The sequence below is a fragment of the Mastigoproctus giganteus genome, chromosome 1 (assembly GCF_048544385.1).
Source record: "Mastigoproctus giganteus isolate SK-2022 chromosome 1, ASM4854438v1, whole genome shotgun sequence".
Classification (NCBI taxonomy): Eukaryota; Metazoa; Arthropoda; class Arachnida; order Uropygi; family Thelyphonidae; genus Mastigoproctus; species Mastigoproctus giganteus.
The window spans coordinates 168,886,770-168,913,771 of record NC_143575.1 but is presented as its reverse complement, the minus strand read 5'-3'; the positions used below and the strand labels follow the sequence as shown (position 1 = coordinate 168,913,771).

Sequence of the window (27,002 nt, the reverse complement as noted above, 5' to 3'; positions counted from 1 at the left end):
CATGAGGCGTCAGTCAATATACCATGTCTGTAAACTGTTGTCTATGGTCAGTCTGCCAGTTTCACAGGATGAAAACCCGAGTTTCGGGGCATAAAAACATTGAAACTTCCGCCTGAGATCGACAATTTCTATCGTGGTGAAAGAAATAAAAATAAAACCATGCATATTCCTTGACGAAATTCGAATTCACTTTTTCCATATGCAAGGTCAGCGGGGTTCAAAAGTTCAATGAATAAACAAAAAAAAAAAAAAAAAAAAAGTTTAGTGATTCCAGAGGTGAAACCACAAATTCTTGGATTCCCCGCGAGATTTTCGAACGCTGTTTTCTCCTACCATTTAACAACCATCACAAATCATACCACTGGACCCTGCTGAAGGCTATATGGTAGTTAAACTATACTGTAAAGAACGTAACTGACGATTTTACGCTGTCGAGCTCTCCGTTTGTGCCTTACCTAAACAGTAAAGCAGTAATTTTTATCAACTCATTAACAGTGCAATTAATCTAACTCAATTCCCATTAATTTTCATAGGTTTAACACTTTAAATCTATAAAACTTAAACTTCAAAAGATGGTGTATGTCTCGTACTTTGTTAATGAAAAATGTACATAAACTCACAACCCATTTAGTTTGTGGTACGTCTTCGCCTTGGGAAAACTTTGGCGCACCAGGTATTCAGGCCTTAGTGCGCGCTCTCCTAATACAGCAGGTAAGGTTTATTGTGTATTACGTCATTATTAAGTATTAATGGGCCGATTTGCATATTATGCGGTCTAACCGCACGCTACGATTAAATATATTTAAATATTCATCAGTCTTCAAATGTTGACTTCCACACAATCTAGTACATTTGACCATGGTGATGTTCTAGAATTATCCAGCTTTTGAACCACTCTGATATTATGGTCATCCTATAGTATAAACAGAACATTTTATTTATTTTGACTATTCTACACTATTCTTAGACTGCAAATAGTCAAATACTTGCATATAATCACCATCGATCAACATCTCGTACATATTTTACTGTATTTCCTGCCATCTCTTTCGATTTTAATTTCTCTCAGTTAAAGTATCGGTCTCTAAATAAAGATCGCTGCTATGCAATGTATAAAACCCAGCAAGTTCATAATCTTTCTTCTACAGTAAGTCGTTTGACCATAACGTAATTAAGTACTCTGATGAACAAATGAGGTCCGAAGGCAAGTGATAGTCCATACATAGCAGCGACAAAAGGGCTATCGAATTCGACGCTAATTCGTGGAGACAAATTTATTATAAACGTTCAAGGAAGGCAAACCGCAACCATGCCAAGGAACTCGTGGCAGATTCCCGCGTTCATCCGTACAGCGTGGATGGCATTAGGCGGCATTTCTCTCGCTGTATCCATTGTGTGGAGCATTATGCTCGAAGATCGGAGAAGAATTTAGTGCAAAGGAATTCAAAGGTATTAGTTTTGGAAGCGCCAATGAGATCTTTTGTCACGCTGCCTCTGAATACTGTTGTACTGGCCCACCACACGCTTTCTTAGCTCCCTGTCTATGGCGACAAAGCCGCACTTAAGCTTTATATTTCGATTTCTACCCAAGAATTTAATCATACTTCTTAGATGACTATTTAAAGAAATCGGTCTACTATTAACATGAGCAAACCACTTATTTATGAAGACTGTGGGATGTATTCTCTTTTGGCCTACATGAATATCGAAATAGCAGCTTTTCTTCCTATCTCAGAAATACAGCTGGGAGAAGAACAGCCGTGAAAATTTTGTTTTAATGACGCCTTCGACGAAACAAAAAATTATAGCCATTCTTGAGTTTAATTTTTTTGACGTATTTTTAGTGAAAAAAAAATACACAACAGATTAACTTTTTACCAACTTACCCCTAACTGCTGATACCAACGAAGTTTGCACGCCGTCTGCCTAATAACAAATGTATCAAGCCTCAATTGGTTGGCTGTGAACGCTACAAATATAAACACACACACAAGAAAAAACTTGTACTGCACAATTAACTCGCGTTCTCAATTAAATTAAGGAGATGTTTCTCGTTTGTGTTGTGAGCATTCGGTCGTCTCTCTCATCAATTAGCTTCGTAATTAGCAAATAACATAATGGCCAAAGTGGAGACTTTCGTGGATTAAATTTGTAGCCCGATTCTTCCAAGAGGCATTTGAATCGTGGATGTGGATGGCGAACGAAGCTGTGTCCAGTGGTCTCACGAGGCACGTACCTACCGCACGGCACTTCCAAATTTGATAACGCGCGATTCGATTAAAGACAAAACGATGTTTAATTAGCTAACCAACTTCCTTTACCGGAGACTGTAAAGGGAAGCAGAATCGCAGAGCCCAAAAATAAATCGCATTTCCAGTCTCGGTGAACAATGATTCTACTCTGGGTGCATCTTCTGGGATCTTTGCTTCCATTTACGTCTCAAGCTGATTTTCCTTCTTTCCTAGATGATAACAGCTTCTGGCAAAAGCGATTAGGGTGAAGGGGTTGACGTTTCACTATTATCCATGAGCATCGTCTGGGAGGGACAAGGAAGGCGCTCCTCTCCTCAGATTTTAGACATCACTTCATATATTGTGCGAGAATATTGACCAATAGACTCCTGCCTCTAACGTACATACCCCCCCCTTCAAAATAACTGGTGGTGTTTGTGTTATTAACTCCATTCAATTATTTTAATTAACCTATCATTTTGAGTTTTCGTTCTGCATGTTTTCTTAGGGCAGTGCAAAAGGCAGAACGAGAATAGTAGGCATTTTCACAATTCGAAAATGTATTTGATAGAAGATATAAGTGGAATCTCTCTCTCTCTCTCTCTCTCGAATAATCGGTGGTTAAAATCTTCAGTGTTCATCGTGATTGGGGATCATCTACCAATGGCATGCCCATCATTCAGAGATGGACTCCCTGTTAATTCGTTGATGAGTATCTGTATTAAAATTAGTTAGGTTAGTGTAGTGGTTTTCAACAGGGATGCCGCAACAACATTCTTGGGGTGCCGTGTAATTTCGGTTTAAGTTATTTAAAGTTTTTTTTTAATTTATACATTTATTTCATTATAAAAAGGCGTACGGTATCCATTGTACCGTAATATTTTTAATTCTGTGGTTATCTATAATTGATCTTTATTTAGTACCTCTATATAATTTTTATATATATATTAAAAGGTCGAAAACATTTTAATATATATATAAAAATTATAAAATATTTATAAAAATATAAAAGCCTAGGAGTACCGTGAAAAATTTACTGGGACACAAAGGGCGCCATGAACCGAGAAAGTTTGGGAACCTCTGGGTTAGTAGGTGTCCAAGATGTCATTAATACCGCTCTCTGTCTTTAGAAATAGAGTGAACGAGCCGCTTAGATATGCTAAACTGATAGCATTATCGTCAGATAATTGACTAAGACCTAACGAAACACGACTGAAAAGTCACGTGTACCACAGTGTAAGTGTTTTCAGTGTCTAACGGCACCAGGGGTTTTCCCCATCTCCGCATTTTGTAGCGTTGTTCGTCTGGCCATTTATCCACTGGACCTCTGCTGAGGCCCAACGTTGCCCCACTTACGTCCCGTAGAGGTAGACCAGGTACCCACTAGTCAAGAGAGTGTCCAGCTTGTTCCACAGGTTCACGATTTATGCCCTTAGCCCTGTGGTTACCCTGTTAGGTTGCTCCTTAAATAAGGTTTCCAAGGCAGCTTTAAGGAACAGAGATTTCTCGTGAACTGTACCCCCCGGAAGGGAGGGATCTAGGGGAGTCGCCGGTGGCTTGTCCTCGCTGGCGTCCTTTGGTTTGTTTGATTTTCTGTTATTTCTTTTGAATCAGTTTGGGAGCGCATCTCCCGCTCCGGATTAGGTGTTGGCTTTCTATACCCGCGTTTTCCTGTTAGGGGGCTCCCAAATGGGGTTCTGACGTCTCCTGTTGTTGGTCAATGACGACGGGGATCGTCATTTTGGCTCTGCATCTATGGGTTTTTTAATTCCCATCCATCTTTACGAATTTCGGATTGTGCATATATATCTAAGTATACTACAAGCAGATAAATTTAGATTATATGGATCACTTGCAGTAAATTTCGTATACATATTTTTTAATTTCCCATGTATTGGTCATTATATATATTATTGATATGTATTACTATTGTATTATGTAATTAACGAGTTTCGGAAAGTTTAACCGGTTAAGTATAAACATTATGTTCAACTTGTACCTACCGAAACCTTTCTATGTATTTTATATTGGCTAATGGGTCTAATGATGCATGTGATCTCAAAAATTAATCTTATTAACATAGGATGACCACTATACATCTCATAAAGGTGGCCCTACACGCATAAACTTTGAGATTAAAATTGCAGGCGTAAGCTGCAAAAGTGATTACCTAGTTAGGGGAGATATCACCGACCACACTTCGTCAGATATTTCATTACTTGTTAACTGAGAGCCAAGTAGTAATAAAATCTGCCCAGAAGTGTGTAGACCCTGTATATGAAGAATTCAGAACATTTTGATACTTCTTGCCACGAAAGCTGCAGCAAAAGTGCCCAAACACGTGCCTTTGAGCAGTTTCCGGTAATACATTTCTGCCTGTACCACAGTTCTTAATCTTTGGCGATCCTGAACGCCACGATCCTAAACAACTGAGACTATGGCCATGAGACATCAGTGTCATTGGAACATGCAGTATGGTCCAATGAACCATACTGCGTGTGGTTCATTGGACTGACTTCTTTTGTGGGATGAAAATCCAGTTTCCGATTGAGAAAGAGACGCTATCTACTGAGCTACCAGCGAGGACTTCCTGAAATGACGGATGCTCTAAGAAGTTAAACATTTCCATGATGAAATCAGAATAGATTGCCTGGATCTATTTGATGATGCGCATGGACAATGAACTTCTTCCAAAACTATTCGTAATTTAGGCGACTTTGATCAAGTAGCTTCTACAGACTGAAACACGCATTAACTTCTCTAGTCCCTAAGGATGTCACGAATTATCCACGTTAGTTTGGAGTTAATTAGTATTTACCAATGCCAAACAAAAGACAGCCAATCGGACACAATTAGTCTTTATCCCTGAAACATCAAAATAAGGGTATATCTACCTACAAGATTTGTTCCGCTATATTTGCGGCCGAAATGAGAAGGTGTGTGCGCGTTGTAGTAAGAAGTCACGCAGCGTGAAAATGACATTGTTCTCTTAATGATTGTGAAGTTCCGCGGCGTGGATAAAAGAGGTCATTCGGAAGGAAGGGCGATATGAAGTGGAGAATGTTTTCAAGATCGGCTCACTGGCCTAAAGTTTGTTTTCGTCCATATTCCAATTGTCATTAAAAAGCTGTAACATTAATTGCGCAAAGTTTCCCTTTGTTTATTGAGTTACTTACTGTCTTTGCGTATCGGAAAAAAACTTTCCCTATAATTGATTTCTTGTTCTTTGTCACATCTCCATCTTCTTAGGTCAATTTCGCAATAAGAAATTACTGTTCAGCTGATTACGACCGAGCCATTAATCAAGAGCAAAAAAGAATGATCTAAGTTTTTCAATAAAGTCTAACAAGTTCAGTTATTCTTTCATTATTGTTATAAAAATGTTTTATTTTTCGCTTTTGTATACAGCATTAACAGCCAACTGACTAATAATCTTACTCGGAATAACAAGATAAATAATAAACTCGTACTGCGCGTGTTGTACAGAAAACTAAAAACTTTTCCACGATAAAATATACAATGAGATTCTTTGTGACACTACACAGAAATGATAAAAAAATTAAAATAAGACGGAGCATTGCGCACCATGTGGGAATGACTGATTAGTTTACTGTAGGCAAAAGTTCAGGGGATAATTGCAAATATGTAACATTTTTAGAATAAGTCTGTAACCGCCCAAGCACGGATTGAAAACTCTCCAGCCGTTGATCTGATGACAGAATTCAAAAAGAGGATTTAAAAATGTCACCTAGGAGCTAATTAGTTTTACAAGTGGGTGTACTATGTGTGGGCATACATTTGAAATAAGATCCTTTTCTCCGGTATTCATTAAACTAATTAGTCAATCTTACGTGGCGTTCTTATATCAATTGTTAAAAACAGTAATCCTACCAAGGTATCGCTAAAATCATTCTAACCACATTTCGAAAAATGTTAAACAAAATCCTTCTGTTTGTGCATAAAAATGGGAAAAAAAAAAAGAGGCTAAATCCTTTCATATATTTGAAAAAAAATAATTAAATAAATTTGTCCAGAATATGGAGCACCAGTAAACAGACTGAAATCTGTTCTCTCAAGCTTTCAGACATTTATTTGATGGCATAACGTTGCTTAAAAACTGAGAAAATCAACCGTACAGTCAAACAGATTCTCGAATGCTTTAATTCATGACAATTTTCCAACATCTAGAATCTGTGAACAGAAAAAAAAAATTTATTAAAAGTCGTTGAAACAATTTTTTATTACATATAACACACTTCAGCTAACAACCTTATGAAAACAACTTTTGGAAAAAAATTTCCTTAGACTGCCAGGTTCAAACTCTTGTTTTTTTTTTTTACGTATTTTATTTTTTTGCCTTTCCGTTATAAAATATTCTGACAGCGTTCATGTTTTTTTTCCTTAAGGTAGCGTTTCTGAACTCTTAATAACACGGCCCTTAAAATTAAATTCTTGCCTCCAAATAACATGGTGTTATTGGGTGGCAAGACATATTTAACTTAACTGTTTCTTATATGAATTTGTGTGCTGAAAACAGTGTCACTGGTTTTTCTCTGATGCCCATATTTTGGAAGAAATTGAAGTTTTGTTTTTGTGACATTAATGACTCTTTCTGCTATGTCTTTGGATCTTATACCGGTCCGAAACAGGGGAAACATACCACCATTGGAGCACGAATTTTTGCAGTACATAAAAAGCCGATTTTGGAATACCATGGGCACCTACCTATTGATCAAACCATGGGCACCTACTTTCTGCCGTGGTTGTTGCATGTCTACATTAAAGGGATATTTTGGTGGTAGTCGTTTTCGATACACCTCGAATATGGTGAGAGACCACAAACTATCATGACGATTGTTACTTTTGAATGGATGATGTTTCTGCTGAACATTACTGGAATTACACCTCAAAGTTCAAGTAAAATGCTACATGTCCCTAATCAACAGGGATTGGATGATTTAGTGAGCGACTTTAATCTAACCAAATCCAATGGAGAGATCCTGATATTGGTTAAAATCCAGAAGAGTGGTGCCTTTACACAGATAGTTCAAGTAAAAGTTTGAATGCTATGGAAATAGACCAATCGATTCCTGCTGTGCACTGTTCATATTAAAGAAGACTAAGCAAATGTGAAGCATGTGTTAAAGAGCAAGTATGACCAGTATAAATGGAATGCCTGCGGGGACTTCAAGATGGGTTTCCTTCTAGATTTGCAAGATGGTTTCACTAAGCCTCCCTGCTTTCAATGCCACTGGGACTGCAGAGCAGCGCAACAGAAGGGAATGCTCTAATAGAAGCTGCAGCACAGAATGTAGTAAGCAAAGGCTTGCTTCAATTTGGTTGTTTGTTCTCCTATTGTAATCTGCAAGTCTAAATTTCATTAAACAATTTGGGCAGTTATTAAAATATATATCTCTTAAAAGCCCTTTCGGCTATTACGCAATAAATTAAAAAAAATAAAGCAAGAATGAAAACGGAGGAAAATTAGAATATCGTGCAGGCTATTCTGCATAATGACAATTTACTGTTCACAGCAAAATAACTACATCAATACTACTAAGATGTGTTTATCTTCGCAATTGTCCCCCCCAGCCAAAAGTCGATATTTCGAAGGGTTAAATGTAATTTATCGGTAGAGAAGCTACCAAATAACTCTTCTGAATGGCTGAAGAATTTATTGAACCGATCGAACAGATAAAAGGGGACTGCGTACATTACGTAAACAGAATCAATGTCTTAATGATGGGAATGAATGCAATGAATAAAAGATTAGAAGTATTGACGGGATAATTAATAGATTGGGATCTCAATAAACGGGGAAATTAGAGATTCGATCAATGTTAACACGATAAAGGACATTCGTTACACTCCATCCCAAAATACTCTAAAATGCAAGGAGATGAAATAACTTAAGTAGAGCGAATCAGCGTTTGGAATTACGTGCATTAACATTAGAGTTTTTAAATATACATGGAAGGGCGAAGTTATTCGGGACACACCAGAGGAAAGTAAATACATTAAGCGAACGAAATTCCTCAGAGTTTAAAACAAAGGAAAAATAATGAAGAAACAAAATGGATCAGTTCTAAAAAGGAAAAAAAAAAAAAAGTGTCCTCATTAATATCAGCCTGATTATCGAGGCATCATTCCTGGACTCGTGAAAAACCCTGACCTCTATAGCTAGAAGTAGGAAAATACATGACGAACTTGATGAGGTAACTGGCGTTCGCAACAGCCTTGTTCAGTGTCCCCCTCTGTTGTGTAGTACAATAACCCTGTTATAGACTAGTTACAAAGAGCAGCTTGTGGTCCGACTCGGACGTGACTATGTTTGCTAAACAGGTGTCTGCGAGTAAGGGAATATTATGACATAGCAGAAACAACAAAAATCTGTGCTGTTGTTCGCTGTGTGGCTTTGGACAAAGCTTTGCTACACTTATCGTGTTACTTTCGCTGAATGGGCCCCCTTCTTTGGTAGCAACGCTGTTGAGTATCCATCGAAATTGCATAGTTATTCATGGGCTTCTAGGTTACCTCGGGGGAAGAGACTAATTACTCGATGTCGTGCGTACGAAAGAAAACAGTTGAAGTGCATAAACAGGGAAAGCAGCGAATGGACTTTATTTTACTCCTCGGTAGCAAAACGTGGTGTGCGGTACAATGTTTTGCCCTCAAGAATTAAATTTCCAGAGGATGTTAAAAAAAATCCTCAAAGAACCTCCTTGCCATTCTCAAACACCTTTGTCTTTGTGACATTCATCGAAATCTATGAAACTGCAATCATTAAAGAAACTCAATCAATCAACACTCCAGAAACTTTAATATCGGGCTCTTACGAACTTTTATTTGCACTGACTCTGCCACGATGTTCTAGAGGTGCCACCAACAATTCAAAAGATCCAGCGCTTACTTTCAGTCACAACGAGTGAAAATGAATTCGGTCCACTTATCTACATTCACTTCTATCTGTATGCGAATGGATGACAAAGTTACAAATGGCTGAAGGAAAAGAACCATCTGTCACTTCGGGTGCTCATTAAACCTGCCTTATCAGCGCCACTTCGAGAATGCTTTTAATGTCACATCTCTTTAGTACACAAATAATGATGGCTCTTTATTACTTATCAGACAACTCCTCTTTCTACACGCATCAGAAGAGGAAGTTTCTTCGGTTACTACTTAAAAAGAAAAACCATTTTCATTTTGGCAACAATTATTGTAATGTCCACTTGTAATGCAAGATTTGTGAATGTCAAAACCTTGGCTGTCTTGCTTTTTAAACATTCGGCCACTACTCATCGCAATTAAATAAAGCGCACTCAAAGAAGAAAAGTAACTGATCATCGGCGTATATAAAGTAGAACAGATGGGTGAACTTACAAGAAATTTATTCCTGCAGAACTATCTTAAAATCAAGGGATGCGCAATATTGATGTCAAATACGGTGGCGCCTTAGTAGTTAATATACTATTTTCAGGGGGGGGGAAATCATATCCATTTATGATTACCACCATTTTCTTGAATAAAGCAAAAATATGTACTTGCGTTCTTTACAACACAAAAAAAGAGAGACGGCCAGAAATACTGAACTTAAACTAAAATAATAAAACCATATGACACACGTTATCAAGAAGCATACAAAAGGAAGGTAATGTCCCCAAAGCACTATAAGAACGGCACTAAGCTAGATTCTTTAAATGATGTGCACCGGAAAACGGACGCCTGAAGATGGCCGTTGCCAACACGAAATCTGGCAAGGCTGCCAAATGAAGCAACTTTAGCAATACTTGGAGATGTTTCGTGGTCGCAATTTGCTTGCGTGGTAAGAGACGTGTCAGTTTTGATAACCGCAAATTATGTGTGTATTCTGTTAGTTGAGAAATTGCCTTTACTCCATCTTCCCAAGCAGTGAATTCACATCGAAAGTTCATTAAAACAACAAAGGCTACGGGAACATGGTCCCTCAACATAAATGTTTCAGATGTGCAAAATACCAAGATCGACCTGCCGCCCAAACACGGCCGCATTATTAACTGCAGGTCGCATTATAATTCAAGAATTGTATTATTAGAATCTGGCAAGTTTTTATTATTTTTATTTTAACGGGAATGATATGACCACTAGGTGAATGCGAAGTGCACGATATCCAACTTAACCATAAATGCATTATCACTTCCATAACAAGGCTTTCACTGTTTTATAGAGTTCCCAATAAATGGAAACCAAGGAAACAGCTGGCAAAGTGAGCCAGTGGTTCATGAAAAAGACTGGATGCATAAAAGAAGAGATTCTCCTTTGTGTTAGAGGTATAAAAGTGAATGCAAGCATTCTTGTGTCCGTAAACATTTGAAAACAATAACCCTATTAAAGAAGCTGATAACGCTGTGTGATGAAAGCTGTCATGGGTGGCATGCCAAAACTGTCTGAAGAGCTTCGAACAAAGCTGTCACCGCTATACAATGGCCCGAAGAAACCCGTGAGACAATAGCCACTGACGCACACTATGAATTAAACATAAGGTGAGCTGCAGACGCTGACATGGAAAGAAAAAAAAAAAACGAAAAAAACGCTGCTTAGCCTCTGTTAGTACGATTTCCAAAACGAAGTCTCGAAAAATGTCAATTTCTTATAATTTAGGAAAATATTAGAAGGTCCGACATAATTAAAAACACTCAACGAGTTTTAAGATTTTGACTGACAACCAATTTCTCGGACCCCATCAACCAGGAAAAATTTCTAACAAAAGAAAAGTGAAGCCTGACATGTAAAAGCAGCCTAAACTTAAATGGACCACACGGTTCCCATTTTCTATCTATGACTGAAGCTGAAACAGTCATTAACGATTATGAATTAACTTGAACTCTGGATTTACTGCAATTCTCAAATTCACTGCGCCACCTACAATTCATGTGGCGCACAGAACGAATCTCTTTCCTGCGTCTTTTAACAACCATATAAACCAACCGTTAGGTCATCTAACTCTTCGGGTACTAGAGACCGAGTTGGAAGTAGAGAGAGATCTTTATTGCAGAATGATTATTCTGTATGATAGTTTTGCAGTGCCCCATTGATGCTACTCATTTCAGTCCCTGAAAGCTTGCGCCTGGATGCGGTCACATCCTGGCTGCTTAGGTGTTCAACTTGGATGTTCACGTAGCCATAAGCGGTGTCGTTAAAAGAAGATTCCATTCATAAAGAATGCAAAAACACACTCCAATTTGTTACTTTAAAGTACATTACATTCCAATAAGTTGTCAATTGACTTTGAGCCGAAGTGAAATTTAAAGTCTATATAAATATTTAACTCCTGGACACCGGATTCAAGGGCATTCAACTTTCTAGTCCGCAGCACCCTAGACTAAGGTAGGCCCTTAATTAACCCAGAAAGATTAGACAATATACGCTGGCAAAACTACCTTACCGCCAGGTCCTTCCGCTCAACGGTTTTGAATGGATGTTGAAGGGGGTTCCTTGGAAAATTTGGCTGGGAGCATAGAATTCAGCGATGGTACTACATATCCTGTGAATGCTTTAAGACTGATATAGCAAGCCAGACGAAATACAGTATTGGGGAAAAAAAAAAAAAAAAAAAAAAAAGCTTTGGAAGCGTGCGCATTTGACGTTACAACCAACTCTAAAAGTGCAGAGAAGCAATTCATTTGTGCTGCATTATTTTGTCTCACTCGATTATTCCTTCTGACCAACAATGGCTGAATTGCTAAACGCCAAAAATATATACTTTGATCACCTAAACAAGTAGATAATAAATTAAAAAAAAAAAAAAAAAAAAAATTAGTACCTACAGAATATATATTTAAGTTTTTTTTTTTTTTTTTTTTTTGTTAGAGTAGCACAAAAATAAAACGTTCATTTTGTACTTTATGACAAAAAAACTTGAGATATCTATCAAAAATCGGCACTTTAAATGAAATGCTTCTGCTATTTGTTTGGTAGCTTCCATTTAAAGAGAACGTCTACTTTAATGGCTGAATAATGACATTGGCATGCAGACTGAACTACATATGATTATATTGTAATTCTATGCTTTATATGCCCGGAAAAAGCCAAGAATCCCATTTAAAAAAAAAAAAAAAAAGTTTAATAACAATATGCAAAAAAAAAAACCCCAAAAAACTGTAATAATCATTCAATTTGGAAAAATATGGCGGTCTATGTCCTAGCTTTTGGTTAAATATACAGAGTACTTTTTTTTTTCTTTCTTCTTCACTAAATCTCAAACTAAAAGTGAATATTTCCTCTTGTCTGACGACCGCAAGCCGACCAATGATGTTTGATTGACAGCCTGTTTGCGAAATAAAGGGCAAGCAGCAATCTCCTTTCAGACTGTCAAACCGCCCTGTTTTGTCAACACTGTCACTTAAAACCAAGATCAATCTTTACTCAGTAATTTAACGATACGAAAAGTTAAATGATATTTGCTATAATTTCTGTTACTTAAAACTTAATAAGCAAGTCTTGTCTCAAATAAAAAAAAAAAAAAACTGCAGCAGCCATTATCAACCCACTGAAGGATGGAAGTCTCCTCAACGATTCATGTTAAGGGAAATGGACCATAATCTGCCACGCGGGTCCAGTGCGCGTTGGCAGCTCGACCGTATTTAGCAGTCAGGGGCTTCAACCTCGGTCTACTCAAAGAGACCGTGCTACTGCACTCCCGCTCCTGACCACTCGACTACGGAGGCCTAGTCTCAAATTAAGGATTAGTAACTGGGATTGAAGACTGTCCAAAGTTTCTGGCCGAAACCCTTTTGAAAGACTACTTGTTTTATCAAATCGTATTTTGACACAATGCAATTCCAAAATACGTTGTCTGCCACAATTGTATACATAATCAAAAGAATTCATTGCAAATCACTGTTTCTGGCAGTGAAAAACACGTGTGGTGTTATTATTTTTAACAATAACGCGTATAGTTTTATTTCGGCATTCGTTTTTATTTTATTTATTTTCTGGAATACATCGAAGAAGCAAAACTCTCGCTCACTGCCTAGTAAGGAAGAGGAGAAGAAAAATGCAACCGCTTCCAAGGAATTTTTAAGACTCGGAACAAAGAATAAAGTCTAGAGGAAAACTCGTATTTACAACAAATAACTGCAAACAACTTCGTAATTTTTTTCTCTGTTGAAGGGGTAACTGAGGATCAGTTAGTAAGTCAAAATAAAGATTGTTATAACGCTTTAGTAACATGAAAACGAACTTCAGCAAAAAATGGCAAAGCTTGACCATTCAAGCCACAGTAGGTGTGACTTTAATAGTTAACAGCGCTAATATAGCAAGAAAGGAAACTACGGGGGTGTTTATTTTCTCACTCGCGAAATCATTTCGTTCCGTTCTGCTAGTATTTGCATCTCGCTAAGCGTACACGCCAACTGCAATACGGAACAACTGAAAACTGCACGAACTTCAGCAATTAAGGAGGAAAGTGGGGGAGCAAAGATCACTTTTAGCTCACCACAGAGAAAGAACAACAAATATGACTGAGGTAGCTGACCTATCGCTCAATGCAATACCGTCCCACGACATCTTGTCCTATGATTTACCTAAAACCCCACTGCACCAACAGGGTAAAAAGAAAACAAGTGCCGCTTCCCCTGAGAAAGTCGCACTTGGATTAATCCGTGTTGTATCCTCGTTTCAAGCCAGTATCATAGCATCCTGGAGTCTTGAGCAGTCGCCCACTCGTTGTAATGGTGCTGGCCAGACCACAATGAGAACTTCCAGAAGACAAACTATGTATACTACATCAAAGACAATAAAACGCAATAATTATTACCCAAAATAGAGCAAGAGTCCACAAAACTGCGTTGTAATTTGGGTGGGAACAAACTATATCCAACTCACTAAGGAGGCCGGGGAAAAACACTTAAATTCAAGCGCAAAGGCAAATTCATTTTAATAATTGACGACATCAACTCCTTAAGAATTTAAGAAAGTTTCATTTTCCTACCTCCACCCCCTTAAAAAAAAAAAAACCAGCGTGCAGTTAGTTACGGAAATATTTCGCATCTCTCCGCCTAGCATTTCCAGCACCAGAATTAACCTCTCAACGGTGAATCCTACGGCTAAGTCCTACTAAATTCCTGTTAAGTGCTCAGTCGGTAGCTTTCAACTTCACGGAGGGAATACCAAGTAGACGATTTCGGAACGTGCGGCCAAAGAAGGAAGAAAAAAAAAAGGAGAAAAATCGAAGAGCACAAACGAATGAGGCTCGATAAATCTGCGGCTAAGCATACGACTGTACGTCGGCGATTTTGCCCGCATGATTCCCATCCAAACGCGGCTCAGCAGTGATCGCTTGGCTAGTACAAAACCACCCTCGCTCGCTGCTCAGTTTGCTTACCTTGTACAACTGCAAAGGAAAATCACTGTGTCGACGTAATGCGGCTGGAACTGCTCGGAAACGTAAGGTTAAAATCCAAGGATGGCAGAAGACAGTTAAGGTGTCTATGAAACACTTGTATTAAATTCGGTCCCGTCGCTCGCACCACTTTACTCAGTCAATGCCCTCCCGCGTCGATACAAACAAGTACCACTGCTTTACTAGTATGGCCTCAACTCCGCAATTTGAACGCGATGCGAGTAGCCATTTTCTACGCTATGTGGCGCCATCTTTTGTGGAACGCCTGAAAGCAATCGAAGTTATTTCAGCCAGTTAGCTTGGGCTGAAACGGAACGGGAAAAAAAAAGGAAGTTTGGCCGGCTGGTACAAGTTATATTTTAATAATTTAAATAATCGCACGTTTAATGTTTCCAAACTATTCAACTTTAATGACATTAATCGTTTTCCATCTGTGTAAAGTGTACGCCGAGCAACTGAACTTCATGGTAAACATTTACAAATGTAAATATTTTTTTCCTCGTTGCTTTCATTATGAAAGGTTAAACGAATTTTGTTTACTCGAGATTATTAAAATCAATTGCTGCAGTCAAACGTGCTAAGCGCTAATTGGAACAGGTATTTCTTTTTCGTTTGTTTGTTTGTTTCCTTTTTTTTTTCCCCCTCCCCATTTCGATGCTTATTTTTCTTCGACGTTTCATTTCGTGTCAGGAACTTGACATTTCTGTGGTCGCACGTTATCAATGATAAATCGCTCACCGATGTTTCGTTTTTGTTTCCTCTGGCGTCCAAAGAAAAGGAAAGAATACGATTGTGGTAAATTGTGAGAATACATGAAGAAAAAGTCCGAGGTATCCTATTGCAGCTGGGCGAATAGAAGCTGGAGGTCGAATTACGAAAATTTGTCTTCTGTGACATCCCTACGCGGCCAATAATGGGCCATATAATCAGCTTCTCAAAAAGACAGATTTATTTTTAAGTAGTCGCATTCAAAAAAATAAATACAGTTTTGTATCGTTTAGTCATGCCTGGTCTCCTACGATAGCAAATAACTGACACTATAGATATATATATATATATATATACACGCACTTTTTATACAAAACTTTTTTGTTTTTAACTTTTTCCCTGTTCAATTCCTTTTCGGTTCAACGCATCCTGCCAACAACAGAATCAGTCATAAATGCATCAGTTTCTTTGAAATAGCGTGAAATGGTTTAATATCAGTCTGCGTTGCCTTCCAAATAATGATGGGACATGTTCCTGTCCAACGCAGATCGTACCGAGAACTTATGAACTCGTTGCTCATAATTAAGACAATTTCTTGGTAATATATGGAGGTTATGTTTCGGCCTTCAGCTGTTGAACGATGAAATCGCTATACAGTACTGTATTCTACAGGATAGCAGCCCGCTATAACAGACAATAAATGCAATTAAGCACGTTCATATTTCAAAGAATTAAAAACAGCTAAATCTGCAAGTCAGAAGATAGGGGAAATGCGCGCAAATTTTGAATAAATAAACGAAGAATCGTGATCAGTCCATCGTCTTGTCGCCACAGACCTCCGACAGCATCTTCGTACATTTTTACTTGAGATATTTAGGGCGAAGCAGTGAGTCAGAAAGACAGGCTCCCCACCAACTGCTTTATCTTAAACGTCTACTTATCTCATGGGGTCGGTCCCTTACGTATTTAGATAAGCATTTCTATTTACTTTTGGTGAAGCTGTTACCTTTGACACATCCGAACATAACTGGGAAGATAAGATAATAAGAAATCATCTTACTGGTGTAGCTCGTTAGTGTCCGTGTTAAAATTTTATCAGTGTGCAAAGTTGGAGTAATCTTGAGAGGCCCCCAGGAAGGGAAATAAGTGCGAGGGTAATTGATCAACGTCACACTTATATATATATATATGTCTATGTGTAAATAAATATATATTTTAGTAAGCAAATGAGGCAGAAAGCATGAAATTTAAAGTTAGTGTAATAAACTGAAACGAATACTGGGACTTCTATCTAGCCGTCTGTGCTTTTACAAGATCTCGTATTACTCGATATACAAGGGTGTCCCGCAACTTTATGTCATAACCTCAGGACGTGATTCTTGAAGACACTCTAAGTGAAGAATGTTATGTCAACATGGGTCCAATCTCAATGGTTATATAGCTATGGGTATTTGAAATGTATCTTGACTTGAAAGAGTTTGGTACGGGGAAAAAGTATTTTTATTAGGATAAAATTTACATTACACTGAAATAATTGGAAAAATGCTTATTCTACTGTTTATGTAGTTTAACCTACAGTAACTGTTCAAAATGTGTGCCATTAGTTTGTATGCCCAGTTTGGCTCGCTTGACAAGGGGGACGTTTAAGAACTGCAGCATTACGTGTCTTCCGTCATCATAAATTCGTTTAAAGTTGCTCACATCATGTGTACGCTGCAATGGACCATGCGGTGGCCAGTGGGGTATACGGCCAGATCCGATCCATCGGACAGGAAATCAATCATTCAAATACCGCGTGCCACTTAATGTTGGGAATAGGGATGGTCCATCACGCTGTGGGGATGGTCCATCACGCTGGTAGTAAGTACATCGGCAATCGTGTTTGCAGAGGAACCCTGTCAAATAAGGGCGGCAGTTCATTTTGCAAAATCTTCCATTAATACACTTGTCAGAGACGTTGTAAGAGAATGTATGATCCAAACAGATAAATTGACCAGCTGGTCAATACATCGAGCAGTCACAGCAAAACGAATTTGTAGATTCCCTCCCACTGTTTTGTGGGAAAGAATCTCCAAATTATTACGAGTCCATAAACGGCAGTTTCTGGCGTTGTAGATTCCACTGCGAGTAAAATCTGTCTCGTCGATGAAAAAAATGTGGGGAGGCAAACAGGATGAGGAGTTAACCGAAGACAGAATTACAAATGGTTATTCACGTCTACTGGTTAAAATTACTGAATTTTCTTCGTGTATAAATACGTTAATGCACATCTCCAATATAACATTTCCAATATAAGCTGCATAACCGCTAAGAATTTGTCACCCAAAATAACCTCAGCAACCACCTGAAATAATGGCAAAGGCGGGACATCCTTTATCCCGACTTTGCCATTATGAATGAATGACCTTACACATAATACAACAATCTATCCTTACCTCATGGCTACATTGCAAGAGCAGTAGTTCCGATTGCGGCGCCTCCGTAGCCAGGTGGGCAGGAGCAGCAGTGCGTAGCACACGCTTCTTGATTAGACCGGGGTTCGAGCCCATCACCACCAAATACGCAGGATGCGGAAAGGTAAAAAACCAAATAACAGTTCCGATTGCCATATGGAAAGGTACGTACCGTAGCGTACATGCCCTGTAGTGGTTCTGATATCGCATAATTCGTCTTGGCTGGTCACATATGCTTTAGCCGATACACCATCTCCTTAAAACAGCCGTCGATTGTTCATATTTATGTTTCATAATCAACTGTAAAAAAAAAAATGGCATACATGAATACTTTCCTTTTATATATATTTTTTAAATCACACTTGCTTTCTTTCAAAATCTTTCAAAGATTAGCTGTCTCTAACTTGTACACCAATTAACCATATGTCTTAAACTTAAAGAATGTCATACGGTAATAATAATCTGTCAACTGACACATACGTGAAAATTATATGAAACTAATTATTTAATATAATCTTCTCAAATGTGTGGAACGCATATTGCTACCATTAACCAGTAACCTTCTGAACATCATTAAGTTATTTACAGTTACTGAACTGTTGTATATGTTGTTGAACTATGCACAGTTATTGAACTGTTGTATAACTCTTGTTGGTTGCTAGCTTTTCACAAGCTAGCACCAACTGCTAAAACATCGCTCGTGCTCAGGACAATAGTTATTTACGCCAAACACCAAGGTAAGTGACTTGCTTATTCGTTCTGTAAAGCATCCTGCACAAGGCTCACCGGTTTGGTACTCCTAGATTCACACTGGGAGGCAATCTTGAATCCTTATCTGTTTATTGTACCCAAATAGAAAGGCGTTGTTCCCCTCTGGAATCCACCATTATGTCAGAAGCCACAGGTGGATCCTCAGAAGATATCCAAAAATAATGCGGGAGTGAAGTCGGATCTTGAAAGAAAAGTGTTGTTTTTCAAGATCCGACTCATGAACTGCTTGTTTCTGCATATTTTCTGGTCAGTGCACATAAAATCTATAGTATTATCCATATAGCATTTGAGTTTCTCCATTAGGCATACCAAAGCTCAAGCGAGTTTTGCTCTGGATATGACGAGGCATTTGCCTACCAATAGAGTAAACCGTTGCAGGATCTAGTTACTCCAGGCGTTCATGTGTTTCAATCTGATTTGGCGAAGATGATGATCAAACCTGGGAAGCAGAGAAGTGAATTGACATTAACCACTTCTGTATTTAGCGACAGGTTAGCTCTGGGTTGCGAAATCCCGTAAGTTCCTGCAGTAGAGCCTACAATGCCATATAGGTATTCATTTTTGCTCTCGGTGTATATACATGAAACGGGTCTACACTGAATTAAAAAGCTTTAAATCATCGCATACGCTAGGAAATTGGGATGGGTAGTCAAGAATGGTTCAAGGGCTGCAGAAAATTGCGCCACCGAGAATCCTCCACTTTGGAGGCTCACCTCTAGCGACTTGAACAGGTGACTTAGTTGCAATAAGGATATTCAGAATGTTATTGGTTACTTTAAAGTAATACCATAGGATATATATAATAATGTGGGAGTGGAGGCAATTATCACTGGCAGGTGTTAGGGGGAGACGACATTTGCTTAAGAGTTAGGTTAGGTTATGTACGTGCGTTAAGAGCAAAAGCAACTAAGGCTACGATGATGCGCAGTATATTGTGCCTATTATAAATGCGTGCATTTTTCCAACAGTTTGCTGGAAGAAAAGCTCAAGTATGAACGTGTACCCTAATTGTATCGTAAAAATTTTATAAAATCTGTGATTTCGTACATTTTTTAGGATACAATAGGTTACAATTACAACAGGGTAGTCGCCGATCTGCGATTTCATACAGTTATGTGAAATAGCAGATCAGTGACTAACCAGTGTATGGAGATGCAACGGCCTGTGTCTGAAGCACTGTTCCGCTAAGAAGAGTTTAATTACTTTCTCAAAGAGCTTCAAGAATGCTTAGCAAATGGAAATGACCGTGAAGTCTGGCTATTTTGGGGCGATTTATTTTTGGTATTGGTTTGACTAGGTAGTTCTCCCAAATTGTTGAGTTCTTTCGTGTTGTTGCACCTGCCTGTAAATGTGAATTCTAGTTTCAGTTATCCAAGCACTGGAAACTATTCGGCCCCAAAGTGGCTTTGTTGGGCAAGTTGTTTATTGCTTTAGCAATATTCTCATGAGAAAGAGTGAGTCCAGCATCTCCATCTTGTAGTTTAGTGTTCCTTCTCCTTAGATAAAGGAGGCAGCTCGGATAGTCAACTTGGTGGAATGCACTTCTGAGCACAACTAATTTAATTTCTTGCCCATGAAGAAATCATTCTTACTGCGAGACAGAATTCTCATAGGTGTCTTAATGTCACCCTAATGTTCTTGTAATTAGCACTCATCCTAAAGGGTTTTAAGAAACAGGCCAATTCCTTTGATAGTTTCCTACTTAGACCTGTCCTTGGTGCAATATGGAGGCTAGGACAGTTGAACATGAAAAGATGATGCAGAATTATATTCAGTCAAAAATTTGTTAAACAACAGATTGATTCAGATATTACTGGCAATTTGTTGTCTAAAGGAACGGATCAAATAAATACTTAAAATTAATTTCCGAAATAAATAAATTTTAAAAATAAAAGCGCTCGATACACAATTTTAAAGATACCTGTACAAAACATTTTTAGCTTTTACTGACTAAATAACAGCCGCATAATTGAAATATACAATAAAATTTTATTACCGCGTTTTCTGAATTAAATTGAAGAGGCCCACGCACCAAAAGCTCAGTGCTTCCTTGCACCATGTGACCAATACTATTACCAAAAACCTAATATTTAAATAGCATTTATTCATAACTAACAGAGCTTTCTGGTTTCACCTTTTCTATGAAGCCGTAATCTTAAATCCAAGTTCTGCTTTCGTTCCTAAGTTTTCGGGACGTGATTTTAAAATATTACCACTCACCCGACATTGCCTTCTTTTCAACGCCACCCTCCGTTAGCCATTTATTCCTCGCAGCCTGAAAATAAGCCTGCTTTATAAAGTGAACTATTTGATTTTTGAATATTTCTTTCAAACAGATCGGCAAGTTTCTTTGGCCCTAATGTTCAGTGTGGCCTTGTTCCAAAATTGAAAATTTTGTGAAATCTCCCCCTGAGTTTCGAAGTATCCACGCAAATTGTAGCCGTCATTGTAGTTTCTGTCTAGCATTATTCCTCTGGTATGTGTCATATTTACAGCTTTGTTAAAGCTTCGCTTTGAAGGTTTCGAATATCCCATTATCTGGCGTGTTCGCAGCAAATGATCCAATTTCATAGATTTCCACACTTGAGTAACGTGTGTGTCACCCGAGAACTGCTCACTGAAAAAAAAAAGAAAGAAAAGGAAAGAACTTGTATAAGGTTGGCGATTTACATCTCTTTTCATACAACTCTTAGCTATTCAGGTCGTTTGCATGCCTTGCACCCAAAAGGTGAGAAACTAGATGTCTTGGAGAAGTGGGAGTTGGGAAATGGTTTAAACAGAAAGGAGTTTCTTTCCCGGACTGTTATGTAACGGCAATCGCATATTTTGTCACTGAATTACTCAGTTATTTTACTTTTCACTTTTGGGTCTCTGCGCCTGTGCAATTCTACGCTCTTATTCTATATTTAGCAATTGTTACATTTGTGCTTTTTATATGTTCGATTGCAGAAGTCGAAAGCGAAGAGTGGAGAAAAAGAGTCTAATAAAGTCCAATTGGTATTAGTTTATTTTCAGATTAAATGCGTGACGGAAGGAGATAAGTCCTATTTGAGTCTTGCGGGACCAATTACACTACGAAATGTGTTCCATTTATTGATTACATTAATGCAGTATAATAGTGGGTTTTCAATTTGATTGTGAGTATTACTGCATTTAGAATCAATTTTAGAAAGTAGTTCATACCGGAAGTATGAGCTATTAGCAATTTCATTCAATCCACTTTACGGTTGTTTATTATAACAAAGCATTTTTAAATAAATAAATTATGAGGGCGGTTCAAATCTGATCCGGAATTTTGGTGATGGCAGCGTGTTGGTAAATCATTGAACCTGTTTCATATTAGGCGATCTCCTCGACGTACTCGTTACTCCTCCCATCGCCCCCTACATTTAAACTCTTACCCCACTGATGTGGGCGGTGTAGTATTCCTGTAGCATGGAATTCTTTAAGACGGGTTCGCAACCACTGGGGAACAAACGCCAACACTTCCGCGTTGCTGTCAAAATTCTGTCCTCCCAAAAATTCTTTTAACAGCCCAAAGGGGTGCATCCGAAGAAAACATGGGGGGCGGATAATCAAGAATAACACAACCTGAGACTGCTGCGATGGTCTTAATGATAGGATGGAACTGAGCGTTGTCGTGACGTAAAATGACTTCTTTCTTGACATTTTCGGAACGCATTTTCCTCATCGTTGTAATTACCGACACCGATATACACTTGTGAGATTTCATACATATAAATTGGGCGGGGGTGTGTAGTATAAGCTTCGCAAATCTGTTAATCTTTATGACTGACTGACTGCCGTTTCAAACAATGCAGTACGAAAAAACCGCTCAATAGAGATTAAATGCGCTGGCAGGGCGAACCCTGGCGCAGCTGCGAGACTTATTTTTTAATTAAAGAATGTCTCACGGTTATGCCAGGGTTTGCCCCGCCATTGGATTTAATTCCTACTATGTGGCCCAGCTCCTCGTGCCTAGTACGGTAACTAGGGTTCTTGGTGTGCCACGAGCCCGTAGGCTAAGAAGCCAGATGAACAATATAACCCTAAACGGTACTAAATAAACCACGCATCATTCGCACTATCTGGTCTTTACAGGATGCTGTATTCGACACAAGAAAACTGATCGCGGAGTTGTGGGAAACCACCGTTGCCCCACGATCCTAAACACTTGTATGTACTATGTTTAACGCCTGCCCTTAAATATATAACCCATACGCCTGTGTTCTGAGGACATCATTCGCGAAATATACTGCAATTCTTGAGTGAACACTGAGTTTTAGGTCTTCCTTCATCAAGAATTTCGTAACATATCGCTGCTCCATCTTCTTACTAATCGCTAAGGACCTTGTGGTATCATCAAGTTGATGCAGGCAAATACGTTAATATGGAGGACAGAATAATGGATGAAAGATGGAGAACTAGCGCAGTTAAAGTTATAAGTAGATGTTTTATCAAAGGGCAGGTATTATGCGATTTTGTATTTTTTACTACAATGTTACTTTAATTCGCTAATATAATTTGGGATGGTTAATAATGTTAATATTGCTAAGAAAATTAGCAATATTAACATTAAGTAAAAATGTATATGATGTTTCTAATTTTAATAGAGTTGCATGTATTTAGATTAATTTTAAAGTTAATTCAGATTAACATACTCAACTGTGGATAAGAGGGAGCGTTTAGTATATACTGTCTCTTTGGAAAAGTTAGGCGTGACATGTTAAAAAGAAACCCAAAAATAAACAGCTAAATTACACTGAAAGGACATAATTGATGGGATACCTGGTTCCTGGGCAACGCGACGCTGTCCTATCTCTCGCTACTGGACGAACCCACGGCTTGGCAGGTATATAGTTACACTACATCACTGCATTCACGTAGAGGGTAATTCGATGTCAGTATGGATAAACGTCGTGAGTCAAACGACTTTGAAAGAGGGATGATAGTGGGTGCCCAACGCATGGGTCAGTCTATCGCGGAGGTGGTACAGAAACTGCACTATCCCTGTTCAACAATATCAAGAGTGTATCAGGAATACGCCATTTCTGGAATAACATCTCATCGTGGGCAGCGCTGTGAGCGGGGAAGGGTGGTGGATGAACGTGGCCGTCGACGTCTGTCTCGCATTGTTCCAGCCAACCGGAGACCGACTGTGGCACAAATCACCGCCGACTTCAACGAGGGAGGTGCCAGAAACGTCTCCACCAAGACCATCTTCGATCATTAGCCGCAATAGGTTATGGGAGCCGCCGACCCACCAGAGTCGCATTGTCAACACTACAACACAGGATTCTACGCCTCATCTGAGCGAAAGAACATCGGCACTGGACCATGATTGGAGACGGATATCCTGGTCCGATGAATCCCGATGGCTGTCGATGCTTATACTACTCTAGTAGCATAGATAGGTTGAGGATTTGGAAACAAGACGAGACTTGTTAATATACACCGAATAATCAGAAAGACGTACACCAAATTGACCCTATCCGCTTTCTGATGGCTGGTGATGAAACACAATGTTAACCTAATATGGTTTCTGAAGAGCATCAGGTAGGGGCTCAACGTGAATGTACTACCATATCTACCTCTGGCTATGTGCTTTGAAGGGTTTGTTATTGAAATGCAATAAACAATTATTTATTTACACAGTAACGCCATTCCTACAATAATGTTTCGTTAGAGAAAACTTTGCTCCACTGTCACGAAATACTGATGATAAACTAAATCTTTCTCCAGTTACATGTGTGGAATTATTCCTTTTAATGTACGTAGATTGTTCATTTCATTTCATTAAACATCACACGTTTGATCAGCACAACAACGTCGTGGAGAGCTGGATTGTAAGACCAATTTGCACGACACATTCCGGATGAATCATAAGAAATTAAAAGAAAGTGAATGGTATAAGCAGCAATTTAACAAAAGCATTAAAGATGAAAGCGCCAGAGAGATGCTCTACATTTGTTCAGTTTGGGTTTAAGCGAATCAAAACGGATGAATTTCAACTTAAATGAGTTCTATGCTATAATTTCAGTACGTCAGGTTCGAGGAACAAATTCCTTTAATGTTACATCTTAAAAATCAAGAATGTTTATTTAACGGTAAAAGTCTAGATTAAAACTTGTAATTTCGGCACACTGCAAAGACTCAAGTGTGTCAAAACTGTCACCTGCAACGAAGTACCTCAGAACGACTAGTAAGTAGTTTTAGTGAGCGAAAAGGAATTCCCTCATTACAGTATTTTGTTTTTGAATTAATATTCAAACACAAAATAGCGATGCCGAACCTTTTCGGTCCTACGTGCCAAAAAATAAGCAGACGCGCGCAAAAATTTAACAATTTTTAAACTATTTATGGGTAGCCACGTGCCTGTATATTTTCCTGTGCGCGCAACTCGTGGCACGCATGCCACTGTTGGCTATCCATGGTCTAGTGCTCAGACATTTTAAGGCGGTTTTTAAATATGTCGTGGGAGGGGTCTTCCGTAATCCATTCCCTGCTGTTCCTAAAATACTGCGTCGCATGATCTCCGAAGTTTCTACTATTTAATTCTGAAATGATTATATTGCGCTCGACTAGTCAAACGTGGGCATCCACGTGGCTGCTAAATACGGTTATGTTCTTTTATTCTGTATATAGTGTAACCTACTCTGACTTTATGTGGCCGCCCCAGGGTATAACACAGAAAACTTAAATTTATTAATTAAAGATTTACAGACAATAAGACCCGTGCTATCTAACTTGGCACCACATCAGTGTGACCTGATTCGCTATTAGTGACAAGTCTAAACAGGGGTCACCTTTCACTTCGCATTAAACGGTGCTGATTCATTCTGGACATTCATCCATAGCGTACCGTGTAAATTGGCCTTAAGTGCCACGCGCAGACGAGCATCTATATAGTTTAATCCAAATTAAGGGAACCATAACTGAACTTCAGGATCAATGATTTTAAATTTTTTATCAATCACGTGTTTTTTTTTTTTTTTTTTTTTTTTTTTTTGAAACAGAGCATTAGTATCTCTAAAAATACTTGCTTAATGTCTTTCAGTTAAATATTTTAAACAATTTAAGTGTTTTAACATATAAAATCTACAACCACATAACACTGTTTATGTCGTTGTAGATTGTAAATTTAGTTTTAAACTTTTATTAAAAGTTTTTAAGTCTAAATTTTAATATTATAGATTAACAGATTGATTATTTGGTCGTGCACGAAAGTAATATATATATAATATTACGCATTTCGTGTACACACACACACACACACACACACACAAGTAGCCAAAATAATGAATACACCAGTGATAAGAGTTATGATATTATGTTGGGCTGCCCTTAGCTGTTAAAACAGCTTGTATTCTACGTGGAATATATTCAATAAATCTTGAACAGTCTTAAGGGAAATATTGGACCATTCTTCATGGAAAACGTTTCAAATCCCATGAGTGATGAAGGCAGAGGAAACCTGCTTCTCACTCTCCTCTCCAAATACGCCCACGGTGGCTTAATAACGTTTAAGTATAGTGTTCGTTTTGGCCATGGAAGATGCGCTCCTCAAACCAAAATTGTACGCATCTGGCTATGTGTATTGGAATATTAACATCTTGAAACATGGCATCGTTTGTGGGGAATGTTTGCACCATGGGATGAACCTGGTCACTCAGAATATCAAGGTAATTCACCCGCTAAGGATGATGATGGGACCTAAAGGATACAAGGATACAAGACAGTCAGGAAGATGCACAACCTTTGACATAAATGGACGTACGATAACATTTGCATTAGCCAAACGTAAACTCTCACTCTAATGTTGGAAAAAAGTGTGAATGATGCTCTATCTGAAAATATGACATATCATCCAATCAAGTGTCCAGTTTATGCTCCTTAGTCCATTATATCCTCTTTATAGCATTACCATCAGTAACTGGCTTGGTAACAGCGGCTCTGCCATAATCAGCTTTTTGAAGTTCTTGCCCAACTGTTTTTAGCTTGAAACTAGAATCTTGAGACACATAAAAAAATTTTAAAAAAAACTGCAGTTATTTTTCAAGCAGTAGTTTTATGGCGCTTTTTTTTTCCTTTTTTTTTTTTTTTTTTTTTTTAGGGCTGCAATACTTTTCAGTGGTTTATAGATAATTTAAAACATTACAGCAAGGAGCTTACCTATAATTTTTTTGTCTGTAAATTTCTGTCACACATCAACTGATTACGGCTGCTTCGATAAAGATACTGTTGCAGACAAAGTTTTGTTTATAACAGTGGCCCTGCCGTCTAGACTTCGCTATCAAAAGTATTTTCAAAGTTTCACCCGAAAGATCTAAACTGAGTTTTTCACCTTCTGCAAAATCGATTCGTTCCATTGTGATTCAAAAAGCTGGTTTTCCGAATAGTGAGATTGGATGACGAACTGTTTCTCCTATGCGATTATATTTAACTTCAAGTTAAATAATA

The 27,002-nt window shown here is 38.4% G+C and overlaps 1 protein-coding gene across 10 annotated transcripts in view; it reads right to left on the bottom strand.

Moving 5' to 3' along the window:
• The window catches only part of LOC150091249 (tyrosine-protein phosphatase Lar-like), a 1,641,114-nt gene extending 1,626,359 nt beyond the window's left edge, over positions 1-14,755 (bottom strand). For all 10 annotated transcript variants that reach the window (XM_090374921.1, XM_090374965.1, XM_090374991.1 and 7 more), the window contains exon 1: positions 14,593-14,755. The gene's annotated coding sequence lies outside the window, so the exon portion shown is untranslated. The remainder of the gene's footprint in view (positions 1-14,592) is intronic.
• Positions 14,756-27,002: the final 12,247 nt, after the last annotated feature.